At 41.9% G+C, this 27,306-nt stretch overlaps 1 long non-coding RNA gene across 1 annotated transcript; it reads right to left on the reverse strand.

The window, feature by feature from the left end:
- Window positions 1-3,478: 3,478 nt before the first annotated feature.
- LOC121820993 (uncharacterized) lies at window positions 3,479-27,097 on the reverse strand. The gene is made up of 3 exons (XR_013043084.1): window positions 24,569-27,097; window positions 19,620-19,702; window positions 3,479-4,002 (listed from the first exon to the last, which is right to left on the reverse strand). It is a non-coding gene; the product is annotated as an uncharacterized LOC121820993 (long non-coding RNA).
- Window positions 27,098-27,306: the final 209 nt, after the last annotated feature.

A 27,306-nucleotide genomic window follows, 5' to 3' on the forward strand; every position in this document is an offset into this window, starting at 1 on the left:
TCTCTCTGGATGAATTTTTGGTATTAAAAATATGTGTTAGCAGTTAGTATCAGTTCTAATGAGGCATTTCTTTAAGGGTCTCATTGATAATGTCAAAGCCAGCAACAGTGAGCTCTGAGCGGAGAGCCTGGCCGCTGCATTTTGTTAACCCCGGTTAGCATGTTAGGCAGGTTTCCAGGCTTGATTGACAGAGCCCTTTCAGCACAAACCCTGGAAAACACTTAGGAGAAGAGAAGCCCATGGAGGCCCTCCGCCTCTAACACTTTAATACAGACATGCATCTGGTCAGCACATGCTGGACTCATCATGTCCACAGTGAGTAGCACTGTGGTCCCAGTGTCATTTGCCACAATCAAGATGGCACATCCTGACAATATTTAAGACAAATCAGACCAAGAAAAATGTTCTCAAGATTGACGTCTGAGAGGAAAACTCTTGAATTTTTTTCGCCCAGCCATTCTCATTTCCACAATTCTTTCAATGTGAGGAAGACGAAGAAGAGGCGGAAGAGGCGGAGAAGGAAGCACAGCCCTGAGGGGGCACGAGGTGGAGCGAATGTGTAAAAGCAGGTTCCACGGCAAGTTCGTTACCTTCCTTTCCCTCGGCACTCTGCCCCAGTGTCACGAATCTTCTAAACACAAGTGAGGTGGTCTTTTCCCTCAGCTGCTCAGTTAATGTCCCAAAATAGGAAATGCATTCCTTAGCCTTCTACATCTTCCTCCTTCTAAAGATGCATTTGTTTCTACTTTATGTACATGATCCTTTTACCTTACATGTATGTCTATGTACCACTTGCGTGTCAAGTGCCGACGGAGGCCAAAACAGGGCGGTCGGATCTGCTGGAACTGGAGTTACAGACAGCCGTGAGCTGCCATGTGTGTTCAGAACTCAGAACCAGGTCCTCTGGAAGAGTAGCCAGGCTCTTAACTGCCAAGCCATCTCTCAAGTCCCACTCTTCATCATTCTTATTTCGTGCAAAACAGCATTAGTTCTGATGAGCAAAAAATCCCTGGTCTGTAAACATCAGCCACAAAACTGCTGCTGCGTTCAGAAAGGTACACCAATCCATGGCAATACCAGCTGACCCCCTGGGCCAACCAAGAGAAGTCCTCTCCCAGTCTTCTAGACGCGTTACACAGGCAGTGGCTGCTGACTTCTGAGTTTATGACCACAAACTACGGTGGGTGTGACAGTGCAAGAACCTTTCCAAGAAATCAGACACAAAATCTTATTTTTCTGTTTTTAACACCTCATTGAATCAGCAGCATATAGAAGTAATAAATGCTGCAAGTACAGCATATAAACGGCAATTAAAACTAATTATATTATTTAGGTATACAGACTGCAAATAAAAATGCTTTCAGGGCAGTGGTGGTGCTCGCCTTTAGTCCCAGCACTCAAGAGGCAGAGGCAGGTGGGTCTCAGAGTTCAAGGCCAATCTGGTCTACAGAACAAGACAGCCAAGGCTACACAGAGAAACCCTGTCTTGAAGGGAAAAAATATATAAAAAATGCTTTCAGATAATAGACACTATAATGAAAACTGCTTTTTGTCATTCAGCAATATGTTGTGAATATTTTTCCACGTCAATGAATGCAAATCTACAGATCTATGGTACATGGTAAAGCTTTGGATTACTTTCATGTCACCCTTGTTTTAATTAATCATCTTCTGATGAACATTTAGGTTCCTCTGCCCACCCCCTTTATTCCTCTTTTTAAAATAATATTGTAATAGCATCACATATATCAATGAACCTTGAACTTTGTGACAAAAGATCACCAGAGTATTTTTAAAGTATTTAAAGGATGCGAGTGTCACATCTAGAGGTCCTGCTTGAATCAGGGAGGTTGAAGACCAGACCCCTGCATCCTGGCCTCACTGACGACACTGGTGGCCCTGGAAACTCACTGCTTTGGGAAATACATATCTTACAGACTTCTCTACAGATTCCTTTGGACAAGGGCTGACTATGCACTCCAGCACTCTGCCTTGCTTACAGCTTTTTGTTTGTTTAAAAATAAAAGATTGGGTCCTGCAGGAAGGTAAGTGTTCTAAGGACAGACATATGCTTCCAAAGTTCACAGATAAACAAGGAAATTCTGCTCAGGAGCCTTAGGAACCAGCCCTTCAGGCGTCCACTGAGACATAAATCTTCCCCAGAAGTCCTCTGGCCTCTCTTAGAGTAGAGAAGGGGCTGAGAGAACACACAAGGGGAGAATACATGAACTCCGAGTGTAGCTTGGAAAAGCTGGATCCTCAGAGGAGAGGAGAGGTGCCCATGGCTGCCATTTGCATAGATTGCCACCGACATGGGGCACCAGAGGAGGAAGCTTTATTTCCAAGATCTTCTTCAATAACATGTTCATTTGATGAGAATAATGTTTCCACTCCAACTTTCCAGGGCTTTAAGAAGTGAGAGTGAGGTTGGGTGGGGAGCTCAGTCGGTAGAGTGTTTACCTACCATGCAGGAAGCGCTAGGTTCGAGCCTCAGCTACTGCATAAACCAAGCATGTCATACACACGTGTAATCCTAGCAACTGGGAGGTGGGGGCGGGGATCAGAAATTTACAGTCATCCCCACATACCTAGTGAGTTCAAGACCAGCCTAGGATACATGAGATTATCTCAGAAAAGAAAAAAGTGACCATAAAAGAATATAAATATTTCTCTCTATCCAAGATCTGGCCATGCATGCTTACATTAGTGCACATGCTTACATTAGTGCATATGCTCACATTAGTGCACATGCTCACATTAGTGCACATGATCACATTAGTGTACATGCTTACATTAGTGCACATGATCACATTAGTGTACATGCTTACATTAGTGCACATGCCCACATTAGTGCACATGCTTACATTAGTGAACATGCTCACATTAGTGCACATGCTAACCCAACAAAGTCCACACAGACTTCCCTGCTTACAGTCTCCAAATTTCAAAACTAAGAGCGTCACTGCAGAAAGAACAAGTAGGACTCTTCTAAAGAAAACATTGTTCCTTTCTTTTGGTAAACATCACTGAAGTATATGCATGCACAGGAAACTGTCCAGACTGTAAATTTACAAACTCAGTCAATTCTCACTAAGTGAGCACGCTCAGACAACCAGCGTCTGCATCGAGCCGCTGACCCCAAGGGTCGCCCGGTGCCCGAGCACAGTTACTCCTCTGCCCCAGGTACTCACCATTCCGATTTCCCACAGTTTGCACACACACCAACGGAGCTGTAAATTATGAGTTCCTAAATTTTACCGACCGTTAGCTTAGCTCTTCATGTCCTGTACAGACATGCCCCCCAATGGAAGCGGAGCTGTTCCCACAGAACTTTAAGAGCATAGACTTCAAATAAACCGTGTCCATTTGTGCCCTTCAGCTAGACAGCAATGGTGAGCCCACAAGTGTCCACAGTAAGGGGGGGGGGAGGATCCGACCACAATTCCTTGCACATACCTGACAGGCAGCTCCAGAGGCTCCATGATGTGGCGCGGCGAAGATGAGCATTGCCACCGTAAGGAGCTGTCTGTGTCTCTACGTACCAGCCACTCTGTCTTCGTGACGTATCCTTGCATATCCTCTCTGGGGCTCTGCCACTTCCATGTCCAAGAAGTGGGTGTAAATCACTCATTAACTGTTGTGAAAATTAAGTGAGATCACAAATACAAAGTCCTTGGCATGTCATAGGTGTGCTATACACGTTTATTCTTTTTCCTTCAGACTAAATCTTGATTATCTTTTAGATTCAGCCTGGACAGCACACCCTAAATATATTTTCAATGGCAACTATGTAAGCCACTAACTAGTGACTTTACAGTAATTTGGAAACTGGGTTGTGGTGTGAAAATCTTGTATCTGTTAGCAGTGTTTTTCAGAGTCCAGAAAAGCCACCGTCATCCTTTGTAGGCTACAATGCTTCACGTTCTTCGTACATCTATCCTGCTGGCCTGGCTCCTCATTTATTAATGACGCTCTTCATGAAGCCATTGTCATCTCAGCTTCCTGCAATAGTCCAAAAATGCTTGAAATTATCATTTCCAATATGAACTGGAAGGCTCCAAACACCAGTGCTTCCCCGGACATTATCGGTTTATTAACAGCCATTGTGCCCATCCATTTGGCCTTTTCAGTTAGACAGGGACGCAGTTTCAAAACAATCATGTCGTTTCTGTACTTTCACCAGGATCCGTATTAAAAGCTCTGACAGATTGCTAATGAGCCGATGTTGGAATGACAGGGTACTCTGTTACCGTGTGTCCGTTCACAGTTTCCTCTCCAACCCATCTGTCCTCGAGACACACCCGCCATGGAGCAAGCAGGCTGGGACACTTTCTCCATTTACACCTTTGCCTGCAGAGGCTGCTGGGAAAGCCTGTCCCTAATTAAAGATCTTAACAAGCATATTGCCGGTGCTGTTATTAAACTGCTCTCTTTTGTTAGGGAAGGTGCTGGTTGTCAGCAGTTTGTAGATTTAGATATTTAATGTGTGTTTCTGTAGCCCAGCAAAATATTTGTGTTTTCAGAATAATTCAATTAGAACATTGTGCATGCAGCTACCTCTGCACCGTAAATACGCCCGGCCACATGCTATCAAAACCCTGTAGAGTTATTTGGACTCATGACAAAGAAGCATGGATGACTCTTATGGACAGACACAAGTTAAAGCGTAAGTTATACAGCTTGGAACTGTAAACACAAAACGACCAGATTGAGATCGTGGCTCATATTATTTTGAGCAAGGCAAAGTCTCTACCTCCGGAAATAAGTATGTCCTTAGGGCACACTGAAAAGGAGTCCGGTTTCCCTGGCAGTGGGGCTCAGCCAAGAGGGCAGCTGTTCCCTCGCTGTGAAGGATCAACCATTAGAACCAGTGTGGGTAAGGTCGGCGGGACTGGGGACCTGGGCTCTGCAGCTGTCACAAACCCTTCCTCATCCTGCTGTCAAATTTGAAGGGCACCCCCTCTCTGCTGTAGAGATCAGAGAGGAGAGATGGTTTGCCTGAGCACTTACTGGCCTGGAAGAAGCCCGCTCAGTGCCTGAGTCTTGGAAATGGGCTCGCGTTCAGATGCCCCACGGTGAACAGTTTGGTGGGGGAGCTCTGGTAATAAACCACATAAGGTTTGCCAGACCAAAGTGACCCCTCAGCCGTACTGAGAGTCTCACGCCTTCATCATTCAGTCAGGAACAACAGTTCCCAGAGTCCATCACCTTGGCGATCAGAAGGTTGCTCTGAATGCTGCTTTCAAGTTTCTGCCAATGGCCAGTGACACAGGGATTCATGATGCACATTTATTTCCACGTGGAAACCTGGAGGCCACTTACCGCACTTTCAGTATAGGTTGATGTCTTCATTTAATTAAATATTGGCAAATCTGAGGAACACTGCGTTAATCATGAGGCAAGGTCTTCGTTCTGAATGGACATTCAACAGCCAGCATGTTTAACAAAACCATGGACTCTAGCTGATGCCATGGGAAGCCAGGGCTAATTGCCATGCGGCTGTCAGAGTTGCAGAGGAGTACAGAGAGAGAGAAAGAGAAAGAAAGAAGGAGGGAGGGAGGGAGGAAGGGAGGGAAGGAGGAAGGAAGGAAGGAAGGAAGGAAGGAAGGAAGGAAGGAAGGAAGGAAAAGAAAAAGAGAAAAAAGAACAAAAGAAAAAAGAAAGGAAGGGAGGGAGGAAGGAAGGAAGGAAGGAAGGAAGAAGGAAGGAAGGAAGGAAGGAAGGAAGGAAGGAAGGAAAAAAGAAGAAAGAAAGAAAGAAAGAAAGAAAGAAAGAAAGAAAGAAAGAAAGAAAGAAAGAGAGAAAGAGAGAAAAAGAAAGAAAGGAAGGAAGAAAAAGAAAGAAAGAAAGAAAGAAAGGAAGGAAGAAAGAAAGAAAGAAAGAAAGAAAGAAAAAGAAAGAAAGAAAGAAAGGAAGGAAGAAAAAGAAAGAAAGAAAGAAAGGAAGAAAGAAAGAAAGAAAGGAAGAAAGAAAGGAAGGAAGAAAGAAAGAAAGAAAGAAAGAAAGAAAGAAAGAAAGAAAGAAAGAAAGAAAGAGAAAGAAAGAAAGAAAGGAAGGAAGAAAAAGAAAGAAAGAAAGAAAGAAAGAAAGAAAGGAAGAAAGAAAGAAAGGAAGGAAGGAAGGAAGAAAGGAAGAAAGAAAGAAAGAAAGAAAGAAAGAAAGAAAGAAAGAAAGAAAGAAAGAAAGAAAGAAAGAAAGAAAGAAAGAAAGAAAGAAAAAAAGGAAGGAAGGAAGGAAGGAAGGAAGGAAGGAAGAAAGAAAGAAAGAAAGGTCTTCTGTACGAGGCAGAAGGGCTGACCAGATGGTTCAGCTGGTGAAGGTGTTTATCACCAAGGCTGACGACCTGAGCTCAGTCCTCAGAACCTACATGGTGGAAGCAGAAAACTGACTCCCAAAAGTTGTCCTCTGACCTCCACATGTGTGTTGTAATGTGTGCATGTAAAAAAAATTATTACATTTTATTTTATTTTTTGGTTCTTTGAGACAGGGTTTCTCTGTGTACCCCTGGATGTTCTAGGACTTGCTCTGTAGACTAGACTGGCCTCAAAACTCAGGGATCCACCTATCTCTGCCTCCAGAGTGCTGGGATTAACGGTGTGCACCACCACACCAGGCAGAAAGAAAAATTTTGTTAATTTTAATTGGGTGTGGTTGAACAAAGAAGAAAGGACATTGAAGCTGGGAAGACACACGAAGAGGTGAGAAATTTTTGTAGGGCCCATAACAGGCTGTTCTGGAAGAAAGGCTTCAGGGTGCCCACTTGCTTTTATTGTTAGCAATTTAGTTTAATTTTCTCGTTTTATTTTCTTACTTTTTAAAGATTTATTTATTTATTATGTATACAGTGTTCTGCCTGCATGTTAGAAGAGGACATCAAATCTCCTTACAGATGGTTGCAAGCCACCATGTGGTTGCTGGGAATTGAGCTCAGGTCCTCTGGAAGAGCAGTCAGTGCTCTTAACCTCTGAGCCATCCCTCCAGCTCTCTAATTTTCTCATTTTAAAACTGACTTATTTTTAGAGCTATCCCAAGGTCACAGAAAAATTAGGAAGAAAGCACAGAGAATTCATTCTCCAATGCTTCTTGCAGTGTGATCATCTCCCAAGAGTGTGGCATGTGTATTACAACTGAACCTGTAGTGATACATCATTACCACCTGAAGTGTATCAGCCTTCACTCTTAGATTCAGACAGTTTTCACAGATGCATAATGACATGGACCCACCATTATGGTGTCAAGCAGAAGAGTTTCATGGCCCTAAGGCCCCTCCTGCTCCCCAGTTGATCCTACCTGTGACAACCACTAATCCTTCCAACACACCCAGGGCTTCTGCCTTTCCCAGAACGCCATGTGGTTGATGTCATACAGTGTAGACTTTTCATAGTTGCTGCTTTCATTGAGTCCCATGCATTAAGCTTTCCCCATGTCATTTCATGGTTTGGTAGCTCATCTCTTTTTCAACACTGAATAATACTTTATTGTCCGGGTGCACAGCTATGCATTTAACCATTCATCTACTCAGAGATGACTTCCAAGTTTTAGCAATTATGAATTGCTATCACTGTAAACAGCCATATGCAAAATTGTGTGTGAACGTAATTTTTTAACTCTTGTTGGAATATGGAGTGAGCACAGTTGCTGGATCATACAGCCACAGTATGGTTAGCTTTGCAAACACGTCACCAAGCCATCTGCTAGGTAGCTTCACCATATCGCTTCATCATCTGCAACAAGTGACAGATGCTGTTGCTCCATGTGCTTGAGAGCATTTGGTGCTGTTAGTGTTTCAGACTAGCCATTCTAGCGGATAGTTATTGCTAGAATTTCTAAAAGGTCTTTTAATAAAAAAAACCCAAAAAACCCAGAGCCAGATATTGGGGTAAATGCTGAAAGATCAGAGAGACAAAGGAACAAGCCACTGCCACGTCTCACCTCTAGGACTCCTCAGTCTGGAAAAGCTTTAGCTCATGTCTCCTCACACCTTAAATACCTTTCTCTGCCCAACTATTTCACTTCCTTCCTAGTGCTGGGATTAAAGGTTGTGACTTCCAAGCACTGGGATTAAAGGTGTGTGCCACCATTGCCTGGTTCTGTTTCTCTCCTAGACTGAATCAATCTCATGTAGTCTAGGGTGGCTTTGAACTCACAGAGATCCAGATGGATCTCTGCCTCCCAAGTACCAGAATTAAAGGTGTGTGCCACCACTGCCTGGCCTCTATGTTTAATCTAGTGGCTTGTTCTGTCCTCTGATCTTCAAGTAAATTTTATTAGGGTACACAATATATCACCATATTTCCCTTTTTTTGTCTAAAATAATAAAAGGTTATAACAAATATAAGAAAAACTATATACAATAAGTATATATAATATATACAGTCAAGAATTAAACTAACAATGTCCAGTCCATTAACATTTGACAAATTCAGAGAAAATACTCTATTATTTAACCATATTTTGGTGAGTTCAAAATGTTGTACCTAATTCACTTTCTTTCCTAACTTGTATTACCAATTGAAAACACCTTTTGATGTCTTTCAAACTTATACATTTTACACTTATTTAGTGAGTTTCTTTTCTGAATTTGTTAACAAGGAAAACTATAACTAACTAGTCTTCAACTCCCTAAGAGACCCAAGAAGGAAATAATATTTACTGAGTAAGCAGGAAGTGCAAACAAGCAACTTCCAAAAAATGTGAGAAATGACAAAAATAGCTGGCTGCCTGGACCGTCATCCAAGGTTCCTTTGCAATGTTGGGACATCCATCTTCAGCCTACAGGCCTAGCATAGATGACAGACTTATTTGTGAAGCAGGGTATTCTGAAGGGCCTTCCTATCTTATCTTGGCAAGGATTGGCAATACTTGTTTTGTGTCCTGCTTGTCCATTTGAACAGCATACTGTCAGCAGTCAAGGCAAGGTCACTTTCTTGCCCAGTGGCTAACTTTTGCCACAAAGAAAGTAAACTCTATATGGAGTTTTTTCAATGCCCATCATCTTCTCTGAAGTAGATTGGTGCTACCAGGAGCAGACATGTCTCATAAGCATAAAAAAATCTATGTGATTAAAACATCTTAAATGCCATATTCTGTAGATCTCTGAAGTGTTTGAAGATAACCTGTCTATCTAAAATATATCTGTTTGACCTTGAAAACATATCTAATATGACAAGTTCCATTGTAATAGGTGACTAACAACTAAGCTGCATTTCTTTATGTCCTAAATAGTTGGTAATAATAACTTTCAAGGACTAGAAAATTACATTACATTGTTAAGTGAGTTGTATAGGTGAAATACCTTGAACAAGACTAAAAATGTATATATAGTATGTTCTAATAAAATTAATCTCAAATTTGTATCAATATACAAAATCTGTATATAATATACAAAAACCCAGTCCAAAGTAAAATATTTAAATCTAGTAGTTGCTTTTTAAAAGCAGATTCAATAATCTACCTTTTTATCTTATCATATCTATATCCTCCCCTTTTTCTTTTCAGAGTAGATTCAATAATCAATCCTTTTATCTTATCATTTCTATATAATACATTTCTATATAATCCCCTTTCTCCTTTTATAAAGACATTGACTATGACCAACAACAATTTTTAGCCATCCCTTAAACAAAGACAAACATCCATAATCGATTTTTTTGGAAATGTGGGTGTATTTTTCTAGGCTACTTCCAGCTGATTAGGGGCACTGGTAGTCTTATGGGAACACGAGGAAAATTTAGGATTATTATCAAGTCTTGATTGGAGTAGTCTGTGAGGCTGTATCTTAGCTAGCCATCTTGATGTTGCCCTGAGCAGTTAGTAGTTCAAAGCCGATCTTTGGGTGGTGTTTGTCAGCTTAATAGTGTTATTATTATCCTGATGGAATTGTTGTTGTAGGGTTCCATTATCTTTTTGGATACTTGAAAGTCGCTGTCAGGTGTGGTTCATTGCAAAAAATCTTTTTCATGACACATTTTTTCTGATTGATTTGTTCTTTTTCTTCAGATGTCTCATTTGTCCAGTGTTCTTCAGATTCCTTAGCCTTCATTCTCCTAAAAAACAAAAACAAAACCCTTCCCCAACCCTAACTTTGGGGGGGGGTTCTCTTTTGCCAGGTTGTATCTGATCAAATAAAAGGCATTTGTAAGTTAGTTTAAATTAAATGGTCACACTGGTTGATGAACTATCACTTCATCTAATTAAGAGGTCTCTCTTGTTCAAATCAAACCTTTATTAATATTTTTGGTATCCGTAGCTTTTCTTCTCCCATGGAAACAAAAGCAAAACCTTGTCCCCAACATAACACATATCCTGGCTTCCAGTCTGAGGTCAGCACGTCCTTAAAGTACACATAGTTATTTAATTCTGTAGTTTTTTTCTATTATCCAATGTCTATTAGCATCTATTGTTCCTTTCTCATTAGCATTAAAAGTTAATAGACTATTATGTAATCTATTTCTGGGGGGTGTTGTTACCCCTTTCTGTTTATTTAGCATATCCTTTAGAGTTTGATTTGATCTTTCTATGACTTCTTGGCCTATAGGATTGTGTGGTATACCTGTAATATACTTTATATTATAATAAGCAAAAACTGTTTCATTTTACCAGAGATATGCTGGAGCATTGTCAGTCTCAGGAATACCCATGATGACCATAATTTCTAGCAAATGTGTTATTACAGAATCAGCCTTTTCAGAACTCAGAGCAGTTGCCCATTGAAATCCTGAATATGTATCAATGGTATGGTGCACATATTTTAATTTTCCAAATCCTACAAAATGAAACACATCCATCTACCAGATTTCATTCCCCTGAGTACCTTTTGGGTTACATCCTGCTGGTAGTGGAATTTGAATATATAAAGAACAAGTAGGGCATTTCCTTATAATTTCCTTGGCTTGTTGCCAGATTATGGAAAAATCTTTTTTAAACCCTTACTATTAACATGATTTTTTTTTATGAAATTCTGAGGCCTCCAGCACATTTCCTATCAATAGTTGATCAATCTCATCATTACCAGCAGACCCATATGGGATCAGATGTGTGTTATATAAGGGATGAGTCCTATTCCTGATTATTTCTTGTAACTGAATAAATAACAAAGTTAATTCTAACTCATCAGGAATAAATTCAGTAAGTTTCAATGTGTAAGACACTCTTTCTGCATACTGAGAGTCAGTAAATATGTTGAAAGTTTCTGTAAAATTCATTAATACCATCAGAATGGCATACAATTTCAATTTTTGGACAGCATTATAAGGACTTTGAACCACTTTCCTTAAGTTTTCTGATCTGCCTTTCCTTTTTGGTTTGCATCAATATAAAATGTAGGGGCTCCAGATATTGGTGTTCCCCATATCACTCAAGGCAGGATCTAGTTAGTTCTCTTTATAAATTGAATTCTCTTGTTTTGGGGATATTTGTTGTTAATCTCCCCATCAAAATTACCACAAGCTCCTTGCCAAGGTTCACTTTCTACCCATAATTTGTCAATTTCATCATTAGTGAAAGATACTATAATTTCTGCTGGGTCTATTCCTGCTAATTGATGAAGTCTCAATTTTCCTTTTAGAATCAACTCAGAGATATTTTTCACATAAGTTTTTAATGTTTTACTCTGTTTATGTGGTAAAAAGATCCATTCTAAGATAATATCTTCCCTCTGCATTAATATTCCTGTAAGAGAATGCTTGGAGGGTAATATAACCAAAATGCAATCAACCTTTGTATCCAAATGATTGACATGTACATCCTGTATTTTCTTTTTCTCCAGAGCCAATTCTTTCTCACCTTCAGCTGAAAATTCTCTTGGACTATTAAGTCATGGTCACCCTGTAAGGTTTTGAACAGATTACTCAGTTCATCATTTTTTTACCCCAAAGGTGGGCCATAGATAAGAAATGTATTCTAGCTGGGTGGTGGTAGTGTACACCTTTAATCCCAGCACTCAGGAGGCAGAAATAGGTGGATCTCTGTGAGTTTGAGGTCAGCCTGGTCTATAGAGTAAGATCCAGGACAGGCACCAAAACTACACAGAGAAACCCTGTCTTGAAAAACAAAAAAAAAGTGTCTTCTATCAATCTTTGAAAGCCATTAAGAGTCTGCAATTGGTCTCTCCTAATTTGTATTTTTTGGGGTCTAATTTTTTGTAGACCTATTTTATATCCTAAATAATTAATGGAATCTCTTCTTTGTATTTTTTCAGGAGAAATTTGTAATCCCCAACAAGGCAAATTTTTCTTCTTCAAACATTTTTTCTAAAGTATTTACATTTGAATCAGCAAGTAAAATGTCATCTATGTAATGGTAAACTATAGACTGAAGAAATTGTTTACATATTAGTTCCAATGGCTGTCATAGTGGCACAGGGTTGGGTTATGTAACATTTCCTGTGAGAGAACCTTCCATTGATATCTCTTAACAGGCTGAGAATTATTAAAAGTAGGCACTATTAAGGCAAATTTTTCTCTGTCTTTTCTTATAAAGGTATTGAGAAGAAACAGTCTTTTAAATAGATAACTATAAGAGGCCATCCTTTAGGTAACAGAGAAGGCAAGGGAATTCCAGACTGTAGAGAGACCATCGGCTGAATTACCTTGTTAACAGCTCTTAGATCTGTTATCATTCTCCACTTACCAAATTTCTTTTTAATAACAAATACAGGAGAATTCCAAGAGCTGGTTGACTCTTCAATGTGCTGAGTATTTAATTGCATTTGTACCAGCTGTTCTAAGGTCTGTAATTTCTCTTTTGTTAAAGGCCATTGCTGAACACATACAGCTTGTCTGTTAACCATTTTAAAGGTAGGGCTATTGGTGTCTTTGAAAAATCAGCAGCTCTTGTGCCCTGTTTTTGTACAATCTGGATGGTCAGTAACTGTTCTTTATAACATCTTCTATTATTTTTCTCAGTAACATGTGTTAGTTTATGGTTTGTTTCTGATATTGGAGGAATGTTAATCTGGGTATTTCATTGCTGTAACAAATCATAGCCCCATAAATTCATAGTTATATTAGCCACATTTGGCTTTAATTTTCCTCTTTGTCCTTTTGACGCTATGCATTCGACCCATCTCACACTCTGTTTCACTTGAGATAATGTTAAATCCCTAAAATCTGAACACTTACCTCCTGAAGAGGCCAATATGGATGCCAAGATTCTGGTGCAATTTATTGTTACATCTGCACCTGTGTCTACAAGACCCTCAATGACTACATCATTTATTTGTATTTTTAATTTTGGTCTTTGTTCATTTATAGACGTTTGCCAAAGAATTCACCTTATGGTTTCTCCTGAATTTTTTGTTCTCTCTTCTATAGCTGTTCTACCACCCTGAGCAGTATGGTTTCTTACAATAGGCGTTAGGTTCTTTAATTGCTCTGGGAATTGGTGGCAAGAAAGGACTGAACTCAAAGTGACATGGAGGGTTTCAAGAGGCCCCTCAGGGAGTTTCCTGATGGCAAAGGCAAAGGATTACCTTGTCTGTCCCTTGTTAATCTACATTCTTAATGTAATGTCTGCCTTTGCCACACCTTCTGCATAATCCAGAAAGGAGTGACATTCTGTGGGGGAGTTATTCCTTGAGAAAACATTATTTCTAGGAATGCCCTGTTTACAGTCCCTTTTTAGGTGACTTTGTTTACCACAATTGAAATATTTGACATTACTATTTTTCTTCAAACCTCTGGAAATCACCTCTTTTATCCAAACATCATCATGGTCATTAGGTTCAATACTAATTGTGTATCTCAGATCCATTTCTCCAAGCATGCTGATCTTGCCTTTAGTGGCCTATTTACCCCTTTGCCTTGTGCATTAGCATTTTCAAAAGCCAGAGATTTAATTATTATTTGTCTAGCTTCTGAATTTGGTATCATTCTATTTACTGCTGAAGTCAGTCTTTATAAGAAATCAGTGAAGGTTTCTTTTGGGCCCTGTATGACTTTTGTAATGACTCAATTTTCTTTCCTACTTCTTCAATGATATCACAAGCCTTCAAGGCTGCCATATGGCATGAAGCCAGGGTGTGATCATCATATAAAGATAGTCTTTGTATATCAGCATAATTGCTTTCTCCAAGAAGTTGATCTTGGGATATTTTAAGACCTCTAGCCCTACTTCATTGTTCAATGGTCTCAGCTTCATCCTTCTACCAGGTCCTCCATTGTAGTTGGTGTCCAGCCTCCAAAACTGCTGTAACCAAATCTCTCAAGTCTGGAGGGATAATTCTATTACAAGTTGACCACAAGTTTAACATCTGCTTCACAAAAGATGAGTGGATGCCATATGAGACTATTGCTTCTTTGAATATCCTCCAATCTAACATTTGCACAGTAGTCCAACCAGCTTGAACACCATTTTGGGGATATCTATCATTTGGCAGTTCCTGTAAGGTTGCTGGATAGATTAAGGTTGGCTGTTTGAAAGCCTTAGGCTGTTTCTCTGTAGCCTTATAATGCAATGGTGAGATTGGTTCTCCTTTAAATTCCTCTGTCTGGGTCTGAGTATCTCTGTGATCTGCTTTAACAGGTTTTTCTAAAACTTTTATCTTGGCACTCATATTAATCAATTTTTTAATGATAAAACAGAAACGATCAAGCAAAAAATATTTATAATTGGCATTATATAAATCCCATCAACATTCATTATCCTCCCATTTAATTGTTCCATTTTCAGGACATCAATTGTATTATCAAACAGAGACTAAATTCCCTCCATTGTAAAAATGTTTCCCATTTTTTAATGTGGGAAAAATCTCTCTCTCTCTCTTTTAAAACTAATTCCCCCTTTTAAGAAATCCCAGTTGACTCATCAAGTCTGCTGACAATGACAGTTCAGAGGATGGTAAACTGAGGCAGCTACCTAGTGTGGCAGCAGCCCAAGGAGGGGTCCAGCAAAAGTCAGAGGGAAAAAAAACTAAAGTGCCAGCTGTCTACTGGGGGAACATGTGAAAGCAGCTAACCCCTGTGGTTTTGGGAGCCCAAAACCCTGTGGAGTTTTCTGCAGAGAGACTGCAACAAAAACCTAGCTGTAGAGATAGCTCTGGCCTGAGCCAGTGACATTGGGTGCCAGATGTTGCTCAAATTTCTAAATGGTCTTTTAATTAAAAAACCCAGAGCCAGATATTGAGGTAAATGCTGAAAGATCAGAGAGACAAAGGAACAAGCCACAGCCACCTCTTACCTCTAGGACTCCTCAGCCTGGAAAAGTTTTAGTTCTGTCTCCTCACAGACTGGCTTTGCCTTTCCTATGTAGTCCAAGCTGGCCTCACACTCATGATCTTCCTTCCTCAGACTCTAAAGTGATGAGATTACACCTTACGTGGTGAGTTTGTGTTTCATATTATGGTCTGTAAATTAATTTGTGACAAGGGAACAAGATTTGTGGCTGGGTTCTTTTTTTTTTTTTTCCATGTTAAAATGTTGATTTCCAGTTGTTTGCTAAAAGGCCATGTTTTCTTCATTTGGTTGTCTTTATTTCAGATTAGTTGGAGGTCAGCTGACTGTGTCTGTCTCTACAGGGTTTTTCAGGCTCTCTATTCTGTCTCATTGCTCCTTATTTCTTTCTTTTGATAACACCACACTGTAGCTCTAGAGTAGGGGTGATTCGGGGTACACCCAGTCTTCCAGTTTTGTTCTCTCCTTCAGTCTTGTCCTGGATATTCTGGGTCCTTTACTTTACACAAGACTGTAGAATCTGTTGACCACCACACAAAATAAAGTGCTAGAGTTTTTACCAGAATGGCAATATCAGGAAGAAATGACTTTTAATATTATTCTTTCTTATTCACGTGCACGGGACTCTGTCCGTTTCTTTAGTTCTTGTTAGCTTCTTTGGAGTTTGTCATTTTCCTCAGACAGAACCTATATTTGTTTTGTTTTATTTATACCTAAGCATTTCATTTTCAGAGGATCTAACAGGCATTGGGCTTTTAACTTCAAATTCAGCCCTATTTCTTATAGAAACGTGATGATTTTTGTTGCATTAACATCATATCCCCCAAAACTTAATAAGCTCAGGATCATTTGCTCAACCCATGCCCTGTCCACCCTCTTTAGCTGTCGGTTGTCCCGGTATCAGGATGCACCACCCAATACAGGGCTTGAATAATTTAACAACAATAAACGGTTTCTGAGCATTCACTGAATTTAACATCAAATGTGTAACGAATCTGGGTGTTTCTGGCTCTGGTCATCCGTGTTGTGTCACAGGCGGTCACTGCAGCCATGGCTCTGCATAACACATGTTGCTCAGTACACGCCACCCGCCACACAGTGTCAGCAAACGTGGACTGAGACACCTCAGCTCATACTTGAGACTGAGAGACAGGCTCCAGCAACTTTACTGTACATATAAAGTTTCCTGCTCTTAGAGAAATGTAACAGTTCAATTGCAGAAAACAGTAACTTTGACTTCTCCTCCTGTCATTTCTTAGCATAGAAGTATCAAATTAGCATACCACTGCATTGGATTGTTAGCCAGACAAGCTCATCCACCTCATTATTATGTAAACTTGCTTTAGTTTTTTAAAATTTGTCAAGTTATAATATACACCAAAATTGTTTTGAAGTAAACTCGTGGTTTATTATCAGTAAATGTTTTATTTTATATTGTTTATATATCCAGCATTGTATAAATATTTCCCAGGCACAGAGGCTGAAGAGTCAAGTATAAAGAGTTAGGATGCCTTGGTATAGTTTACTAATAACACCATCAAAGACGTCAAAGACATCCTTCCTTCCTTCCTTCCTTCCTTCCTTCCTTCCTTCCTTCCTTCCTTCCTTCGTTCCTTCCTTCGTTCCTTCCTTCCTTCGTTCCTTCGTTCCTTCCTTCCTTCCTTCCTTCCTTCCTTCGTTCCTTCGTTCCTTCCTTCCTTCGTTCCTTCCTTCCTTCGTTCCTTCGTTCCTTCCTTCCTTCCTTCCTTCGTTCCTTCGTTCCTTCCTTCCTTCGTTCCTTCCTTCTTTCCTTTCTTTCTTTCTTTCTTTCTTTCTCTCTCTCTTTCTCTCTCTCTTTCTTTCTTTCTTTTTCTTTCTTTCTTTCTCTCTCTCTCTCTTTCTTTCTTTCTTTCTTTCTTTCTTTCTTTTTTTCTTTCTTTTCTTTCTTTCTTTCTGTGGTCTTGTTGTTTCTCAAGACAGGGTTTCTCTGTCTGTAGTCCTGGCTGTCCTGGAACTCTCTCTGTAGACAAGGCTGGCCTTGAACTCACAGAGATCCTCCTGCCTCTGCCTCTGGAGTGCTGGGATTAAAGGCGTGCGCCGCCACCACCTGGTAGCATTCTTAATTTCTATCACGATGTGTTTATTCTCTAGAATTTTTTTATCCTTCTTAGATGTTTCATCTCTATGCTTATCTATCTGTTCTTCCACGCTGTCTCAGTTTCTAGAATCCACAGTGTATTTAAATTCATCATCTAATAGCTACAACAATCCTGCCATACCCTAATCTGCTTGTCATGTCTCTTCAGACTACGTGGGACATTTTGTCGTTTGCTTTTCCTTTTCAGCATGTCTTGTATTCTTTTGCTGGAATCCAGACATGATCTACTGAGTGAGCAGAGTTAGAGAAACTGGATCCTTTGTGATGTGGTGGGAAGAAGTCAGAGGAAGGAAGGCATTCTGTTTGTCCCCCCTGATCAGGTTCCAGCCTTTATACTGACTCTGTGACCCTAAACCACAGACTTCACAAGGGACTCCCAGTTTTTCCCCCACATTACGTGGGGCATGGGACCTAGAAGGGGATAGAATTAGATTTATTTCCTGTCTGATTTTGCACTTTTGTTTCCTCCCATGGACATGAAGAGACCAGGATCCTCTCTCTATACTGTTCGCAGTCAGAGTTCAGGAGGTTAATCATTTAACAGGCAAAATAGATTTTCCTGAAGATGTATTTTGTTAAGAACAAGTATACTTTTAGGATGGTTAGTTTTCCTCCTCATGACAAATGTGTGAAGAGATGTTGCCCCAGACTTTACTCTGGGCTGTAGAACTCACTGGAGGGCAGGGTGCCCGCTAGGGTTTTCAGCTCACCAGGACTTGTTCGTCTATACTGAACTAGCAGTGTATCAGTCACATTTTGTTACTGGCGGTACCCATCACTGACTTCTGTGGAAGTTTCTGCTTTGGTAAGCCATGATTCTCCAGATCTGCCTGTTGTTTCTCTAATTTTGAGAGCAATATTTGACCTGTGAATGCATTGAGCAAAGTTGTTGATTTTTTTTTCTGAGTTTGTTCAGTTTTTTATTTATTGTTAAAATGGACTGGTTACTTGGAAATTTTTTTGCTTTCAGGGTATGAAACCACAATATCCCTTTTAGGCAGTAAAGAATGGGTTAGTGAAAAATGAGTAGTGTGGGGTAATTCTGGCGTCGACTTGAGGATGCTGTGGTGGTTTGCGTGAGAATGTCCCCTCAGGCTCGGATGTCTGAACACTTGGTCCCCAGTTTGGCTGGGTTAAGATGTGTGGGCTTGCTGGAGAAAGTATGTCACTGGGGGCAGGCTTTGAGGTTTCAAAAACCATACTCCATTCCCGGCCCTTAGCTTCTGTTTGAGCCTCCATGTCTACTGCTGGCTGCCAGGCTTCCCTGCCAGGACAGGCTCTTGTCCTCTGTAAGTTGCCTTGGTCACAGTGTTTTATCACAGCAACAGAAATGTGACTGATACAGATGTCTGGATGGCTGCTAGGCCTGTTTCTTGACATGCCTGTTAAGTCGATTCCTGACAAGGCTGGCACGAACCGGTAGACAAGAGTGTGGGAATCCGTGTTCAGTGTGGGTTTTCCAGTGGGGGTCCGATGAAACAGCAGCTGAAAAGGGGGAACCGTCTTGGTCTTTGCCCTGGTGAGGTGGGTGTCTGTGCGATGACCCTGAAATGCAGCCCTGGAGATGGAGCAGGTAACTGCTCTACCTGCCTATGACCTTGAAGTACATGCCCCTGGGCCGTGGCCTCTCGGCTACCCTTAAGGCCTGAGATGCACACACGCAGCTCTCATATCTCCCTTGTGGGCTTGGATGTGGAACTGACTAAGACGGCCGGAACTGCATGAGACTGTGCCCCAACATTCCAGATCCTGCGACAATTCTGTTCTGTACAGTGAGTTTTTCTCCTTTAATAAATTCCTTTGCCCTTTTAGCAGACTCCAAGGATTTCTCGCTTTACCCTAAAGCAAGATGCCCTTGATTATGAGAATCCCACATTCCTCCGTCCTTGGAGACAGGGCTATCTGCAGCCTCCTAGGCCCCTCGGCCTTTGGCCTTACATTAAGAATGGCACCATTGGTCTCCCTTGTTCTGAGGTTTTTGTATTTGAGCTGAACCATGCCAGGTCCCAGACTCTGCAGCTTATAGATGGTCCAGCATAGAAATTCTTGACCTCTAATTGTGTGAGTCTCTTCCTATAATAAATTTTGTCAGCTTGATAAAAGCTAGGGTCATCTGGAAAGAAGGAACTCACCAGAGAACATGCCTCCATCAGACTGGCCTGTAGGCAAGTGTGTGGGATTATTTTCTTGATTAATGATTGATGAGAGAGGGTCCAGCTCACTGTGGGTGGTCCACCTCTAGGCTGATGGTCCCAGGCTATACAAAAGAGCAAGCTGAATGACTCATGGGCAGCAAGTCATAAGCAGTATACCTCCATGGTCTCCGCTTCAGTTCCTGCCTCCAGGTTCCTGCCTTGAGTTCCTGCCTCGCCTTCCCTCGATGATTGACTGAAACCTGTAATATATAATAAACCATTTCCTCCATAAGTTGCTTATGGTTGTGGTCTTTTATCACAGCAACAACAATAAACAAAAAAAGTAAACTAGAACAATCTATAACTACTCTATTGATTACATCTCTCTGGAGAATTCTAACATAAGCAGGTTGATTAACTGGATTGTATGCTGGGTTTTAACAGGAAGATGACCTTGTTAGAAATCATTGTGTAATGGATTTTGGAGCCTAGAAATGTGGGCAGCTCTTAGCTGTTCTCACACGTCTGGACACTGGCTGGGTAGAAGCTGATCATAGGTGACCAAGCATGGAACAAATGAAGCAACTTAGATATGACCAATAGGCCTCCTTCCGTCCTCCAACACCCTGTCTGGACATGTTTTTCTTCATGTCCATGGGAGGGAACATAAGTACAAACAGAAACATGTAGGCAGATCTCTAAGGTTCTGTTTGTACAGTGTGCTATAATCTCATTGTTCGAATCAAAGGGTGGGAAGCAGATTCCTCCTGATAGAAACCACAGTTACACAGCCAAGGGCAAGGACACAGGAGGGGGGCACTGGCCAGTGCTATGTCAACTAGACAGAGCTACATCACTGGACAGGAGGAGCCTCAGCTCAGAAAACGCCTCAGCACAATCAGCTTGCAGGCAGGCCTGTAGGGTGTTTCCTTAATCAGTGATTGATGGGGGAGGGCCCAGGCTATAGTGGGTGGTGCCATCCCTGGGCAGGTGATTCTGGGTTCTGTAAGGAAGCAGGCTGAGCGAGCCAGTAAGCAGCACCCCTCCATGGCCTCTGCGTCAGCTCCTGCCTCCAGGTTCCTGCCCTGTTTGAGTTCCTGTCTTGACTTCCTTCAATGACGAGCAATGATGTGGAAGCATAAGCCAAATAAGCCCTTTCCTCCCCAAGTTGCTTTTGATAATGGTGTTCGTCACAGCAACAGAAGCCCTAACAAGACAAAGGAGCAAATAATTGGGGCCGTAAGTGCAACTGGTCTCCCATACTGGCCCCAGATCTTCTAGTATATGACTCTTGGCAAGGTACCTAGAAGTTGCCATTGGAAAGTACACACCTCATTGCGTGGTTGTCTGATCAAATACAATGGCCTGTAAAACACTGGGCACAGTGCCCGGCCTGTGTAGGAAAGCTACAGGCACTGTACTGGAGAAAGGGGATGAGCTGAGTAATTTGGCACCGTGGGTGTGGGTGGAGTGATGTTGGTGAGGAAGTGTAAGGACAGCTCTTCAGGACAGATGCCCGAGGACATGGGTAATTAAGACAAAGGTGGCCCCACTGACAGAGAATCTGGGGATCGGCGGCTCCAAGACAGATGACTTGATGTCTGTTACTTCTGGATTTCTAGCCTGTCCCCTGGGAATGTCATGTAAGGGATGAAGAGACACTGTGTTCGATGGCTTTTCCCAGCCCAGCACAAAGAGCTATTTAATTATCACGCAGGCCAGAGTTTTCATTTGGAAAACTGCTGCTGCTTGCCGTTTCTTCTGTGGGGGCATGATCACTGTAATGAAAACACCGAGAGGACTCCCTACCATCCTAATTTCTAGGAGAGACAATTCATCATCTGGGAATGAATGCTGCGGCACACTTTGCCATAACCACAGAGGAGAAGTAAGTTTCTAAATCACAATAGAACATGGGCTACAAGGTGCCAAGGGTCAGGGTGATGGGAGACCACCCCTCATCCCGTGTCTTTAGTTTTTACACAGCTCTGAGCCTGATGGGTGCTCACTTGCACTAAAACAATCACAGGATGCAAAACAGGGAAGTCTCAGGATCCATTAGCACAAGCAATTGCCAACCACACAAAACAGCAAATTCCCCGTGTACAATGATTTAGTGCGGTGAGACTAGGATAGATAATGAAGGCATTTGTTTATGCCTACTTATGACATTCCTTGTAGGCAAAGGGGAAGAAAACAGCATTCTATGCCTGCAAAGGCAGCCGGTGCAGGCTCATCAAAAATACGCATTTGCTTTTGTAGTCAAAGAATGTGAGTTTGCTCCTCCTCACCTCCTGACCTGGACTCCTCTGATATCCATGTAATTTAAATGAGGAAGTTGTTCTAGGGAGTCATCACATTTCAAAGAAGTGACCCTTTTTGAATATTGAAAGAATCCCCAGTGTTTGAGTTCACTCCTGGGCGAGGTGGTGTCACAGAGTTCTTGGGATGCCATCCAGAGAAAGACGACCTTGGAAAGTCGCCAAAGAAGTTGTTTACCTTGTCTTTTTGCTTGTTGTGCAAATGGGTCTCAGCTTTGGTGAGAAAACAAGCACATTTCAAGCTCTGTGGAAGTCAAAATTCCCCACTGCTGTCAAACTCTGACAAAGGAGTTTACTGTTCATTCTTGAGAGGCTTGACTTGCATTGTGGACTTTGTAGCTAAGACTCCTTCCAAACTGACCCCAGGCCGCTGCGCTTAGCTTTAGGGGGAGCTGGGCCGAGGCATTTTATTCTGTTACCTCTCCTGAATGACTAGTTCCTCTGAGTTCCCCCATTTATTTATTTGCTCACACCCAACCCCCCAACACACACACACACACACACACACACACACACACACACACACACACACACACACACCTGCTCTCCGCCTTGCTGGCCACAGATCATATTCCAGGTCGTATTCAAGCATGAACTTCCAACCTGTCTGGAGACTCAGACACCTTTACCCTGTCCTGGAGCCACCGCTTTCTCAGCTTGCCCATTGTCCCACACTAGGTCAGGTCTGTTAAGAAAAGTCCTGTCACGTGGCAGACAATCAAAGAAGACTCACTCTTCGTGTTAGGTTTAGCCTCTGGAAACTGGCTTCTATCTTGTGGGCAGAGAGCTCTGGGTATTTTCTCTGCTATTCTGCTGAAAACAGCTTCTTTCCCTTGTATGGCAAAACTGGATCTAAAGAGAGAATATAGGGTGCCTAGAGAGAGATGAGATTCCTAAACCCCTCAGGTGACTGACTGATCACACCTGTGGATCACACTTGTGGAAGCTTCAGATGAGGAGACCCACACACCAAACCCACCAGTTAGTGGGACGTCATTCTTTCTGGGCCTTCCTTCTAGCCAGGACTCCAGCAGTGCCAAGGTCCGGGAAAACAAGGCAAACTATACTAGTAGTGTTCTGACAGTGGTGATCCTCAGTGGGTTAGCACGAAACCCACAACTCTGTCTCTTTAGCCTCTCCTAAAGCTCCGTTTAAAAAAAAAAATTCTCAATGACTAGAAGCATCAAAAACTTTGTGAAAGACATTGCTCTCAGTAATAATGAATTTGATGAATTTGTATACCATTTCTAATACGCCAAAGTAAGTTCACATAAAATAGCACAACCTTTTGTTCAAGATTTTCTGAGGAGCTGGGGAGAGTTTAGTCAGTGAAGTGATTGCCTTGTAAGCGTGAAGACCCGGGCTTGGTCCCAAGACTGACATAAAATGTCATTCTGGTAGTGTGTTCTTGTAATCCCAGCAATGGAGACATGGAGACAGGAGCATCCATGTGGCTTGCTGGTCCATCTGCTGTGGCCTAGTCCAAGTTTCCGTGAGAGAGCTTGTCTCAAAAAAGGGTAAGGTGGTGGCTCCTGTGCAGTGGCCCCTGAGGAGCCTCTGGTCCCCTGCACTCACTCAGAGAGACATGAGTCGTCACACACAGATACACAGACTCTGGTCCCCTGCACTCACTCAGAGAGACATGAGTAGTCACACACAGACTCACTATATGAGGAGGCTGGGGTGAGTAAGAGCTATGTCATAGACACATTTATAATCAAGGTCACTCGGACTTGAGCACAGATCAATGAAGAACTGAATTCCAGACTCATGTCTGCTGGACACAGTGCCCATGATCATGAGAGCATGGCAGTGTCCCCGAGCTTTTATCATTCCAGATGTACGGTTTTATTATGTATCAAGCACTATGTTGAATATATATTCTTTAAGAAGAAAAGGAAGGAAGGAAGGAAGGAAGGAAGGAAGGAAGGAAGGAAGGAAGGAAGGAAGGAAGGAAGGACTGGAGCCAGAAAGAAGGCTTAGTGGGGACAAGTGTGGAAAGAAGACAACTCTGTCTAGGTCAGAAGAAGAATGGTGCCCACTTCAAAGGTGCGGTTGATGATGAGTGAAATTTGAAGGGAGTTAGGATTCCTGCATGCTCATCTGAATGTGTATAGGGGACCCAGTCACTAAGCAGACGTCCAAACTCCAGCATATCAGTGAAAACTCACAGAGATCCATGTGACTATGATAATCCAAAACACGCTGCTACACAGGAAAAGTTTGCAAGTCAAGTTTCGTCAAGTTCATCAGACATTTGGTACCAGAGGTGATGAAGTCTTTCTCTCGGAATACTCTAACTGAAATACGGGAATGAGATGACAAATTGTCATCATTTTGCAATTCTTGATAAAATACTAGATTTAACCTGTAAGAGCTGATCATAAAATCACAATAGTAAGGTTGAGAGTGAAGGGACTCATAGAGCACATGGGCAAACGAGTAGATCTCTACAGCAGATCAGTGGCCAAGCAAATGAAAAGCGTTATGAGAGAGGCCGAGATGAACAGCTGGTTCAATAGGTCAGGCAGCTTTGAGTACTCATCCAAACAAACAAAATGGAAGGTATATAGAGAGACCTTGAGCATAATCCACATCTAGACATCCTGCTCATACCCACCATTTAGAAGTTTCTATTTATGGCATATTTTATGTTTTAAAATAGGAAGCTGAGGGAAAGAATTGGAAGAAACTATGCCTTTGCTTATATTTTTAAAAACCATCATATGCAAACCATTAAGCTATAATTATAGAGGCTGGAGAGATGGATAAGCAGTTAAAAGCAAATATGCTCTTGGAGAGGACCTGAATTCAGTTCCTAGCATCCATGTCAGACAGCTCACATCCTCCTATAACTCCAGCTCCAGGGGGATCCAATGCCTCTAGCCTTCATGGGCACCTTCATTCATATACATATACCTCAAAAATAAAATAAATTGTAAAAGAATAAATTATAACTGTATATTTGTAATTTTAGGACAACAAAAGTAATAGTCATTTTCTAAAATGCGTACACCACAAAACCCCACTTAAAACCATTCAATTCATATTATATGCTTTAGGAAAACAGGCTACTTTTGTGGTAGCCATTTTTAATCTTTTTACTAAAAAGTTCCATGATAAAGTAGGCAACTTAAATTTGGGATTGTCAGATTTCCTGAAGTGGGACCCCTCGGTAGACCCTCAGGGACCAAGTCCATTCACGTCCTTTCCACCTGTTAGGCCAGAACAGAGGGCCAGCAGATCCTGCTGTGATTCCCATTCCTGTAAAAACATCTTTATAGTGTTGGACTTGAAAACCTCGAAGTCCCAACCATTTGCCCGGCTGCTTGGATATGGGCCCTGCCAGGCCTGGGTCTTCAAGAGGGTCTCCTCAGTTTGGGATGACACCCCTAACTAACCAAAAGAGCTCACGGGACAAGGGAAGTACTTCTCAGCAGCATGCCTGGCAGCCTCGAGCACTCGAGGGGGCAACCTTAGTGAGCACCAAATATCCATTTCTAATAAGAACACGCTGTCATAATCATCCTCCACGTGATAAATATCCTAGAGATTTTCTCTTTGTTAGGTTAATGCTTTCCCACAAGATAATTTAACTTTAACATTCTCTAAAAAATAATCACACGTTATCAGGCCCGAATATAGTAATATGGTGGTTTTTTATTTTTTTTTTTTTATGTTTTGAATCCTGCCTTAAACAAATCCCATCCAAATAAATGCTCCTTTTTTTAGCAGGCACACAAGCTTGCGATGTTCGCTGTAATCAAGCCCCCAGCTGGCTCACTCTCATATAACAGTATATCTTCTTGATTTCATTTGAGCAAAATTTATCATCCACAAGCAAAGACAGAAAATGTGTGAACGTCTAAAGCTTATGTAAATTAAGAGGCCATGCACGCTGGTCCTAAAAATAGTAGATAATTATAGGCACTTCTTCCCCATACAATAATTATAGGCCTCCTGTCATCTTTTCTAGTCTGTATAAGGTCACAGTAGTATTATACAAAATTTACAGTATATTACAAGTTAAAAACACAATAATTAGCAACTGTGCATCTTCAGCACTGGTGATGAATGTTCACAGTAAAAGTTTAAAAAAAGAGCATTATTTGTTTTATGTGGACAGTACACACTTAAATTTAATCATCAACTCCTGATACCCAATAGGCAATATTCTCTTACTATTATAATGCTATTTGCCAAGTTCACAGTACACCCTTGGGTGGAATTCATCCTTAACGAAGTGACAGGAAGCCAAATCTCTTCCCGTCATCTCAACCAGGTGCACCATATTATTCTGAATTTAATAATTCTGTTGAACATATTGAATGATAATGAGCAAGTTAAGAGAAAGTCCTAAGAATTGTTTTTGACTGTTGTGACCAGTGTCTGATTGGGGGGGGGGGGATCCTCTCACCAAATAATGTGGTCAGCAGTTTGCTTGTACAGAATATTTTTTCCCCTATCGCCTCCCACCCTGATTTTCTTTATACAATTCATTGAGGGGAGACATCACGCTTTAGTGGAAAGAAAAGGCATAATTAACAGAAAGGAGGGTTTCTCTTCGACTTCTCAGCTATTCACATTAACAGGGACAAAGCCATGGAGAACACAGAATGGCAGGAGGAGCTATCATTTCTCTTTTGCCGAAGGAAAAAGTCATAGAACCGTGCACACATTTCACCTCTACCAGCTCTGTCGTGGGGACGGGCGAGCTACAGGAGATGGCTGCAGAGCCTGGAGCCCCGACTGGGAGCCCCCGCCGAAGCCTGTGTCCCCTAGTCTGCGCGACCGGTCCACGTCGATGGTTCCAGGCGACCGTTCCACAGCGATCGTTCCATGGCGACCGTTCCGCGGCGATCGCTCCACGACGACCGTTCTGCGGCGATGGCTCCACAGCGGCGATCGTTCCACGGCGATTGCTCCACTGCGATCGTTCCACGGTGATCGTTCCACGGCGACCGTTCGCGGCGATCTCTCCACGTCAATGACTGTGAAGGACTTTTTTCCCTACTGGCCATCCTGGAATCCAAGATGACCACTGTGAACAGGGACACTCACCCGCAGGCCTGCACCTGCTCAAAAGAAACTTAACCTTGAAGACCAGCATGCCCAAGGGAACTGGGAATTAATCAGAGCCAATTGTTTAGCTTTCTATTTCAAGGCGACAGACCGAGAGGCCATCTTTGCCATCCGCCTCGGAAATAGACTGCAGGGCTGGAGACACGGCTCAGTTAATAAAGTGTTTGCCACACCAATGTGGGAACCTGAGTCCAGATCCCCAACACACACACACACACACACACACACACACACACACACACACACACACACACACACAAACAGGATTGTGGAAATTGGTTCATGAAATTATAGGGTGGTCTCCCAGATGAAAGACAAAACACCTGAAACCCAGCAGTTTAATGCAGTCATTTACTATGAAGCCTGAAGTCCAAGTCCATAGGCTCGAGAAACAGGGAAGCCTCTGGTGTTATAAGCCCTGGTTTGAGTCTAAAAGCCCCCAAAACCAAAAGTGCAAATGT

Source organism: Peromyscus maniculatus, chromosome 10, assembly GCF_049852395.1.
Source record: "Peromyscus maniculatus bairdii isolate BWxNUB_F1_BW_parent chromosome 10, HU_Pman_BW_mat_3.1, whole genome shotgun sequence".
Taxonomy (NCBI): domain Eukaryota; kingdom Metazoa; phylum Chordata; class Mammalia; order Rodentia; family Cricetidae; genus Peromyscus; species Peromyscus maniculatus.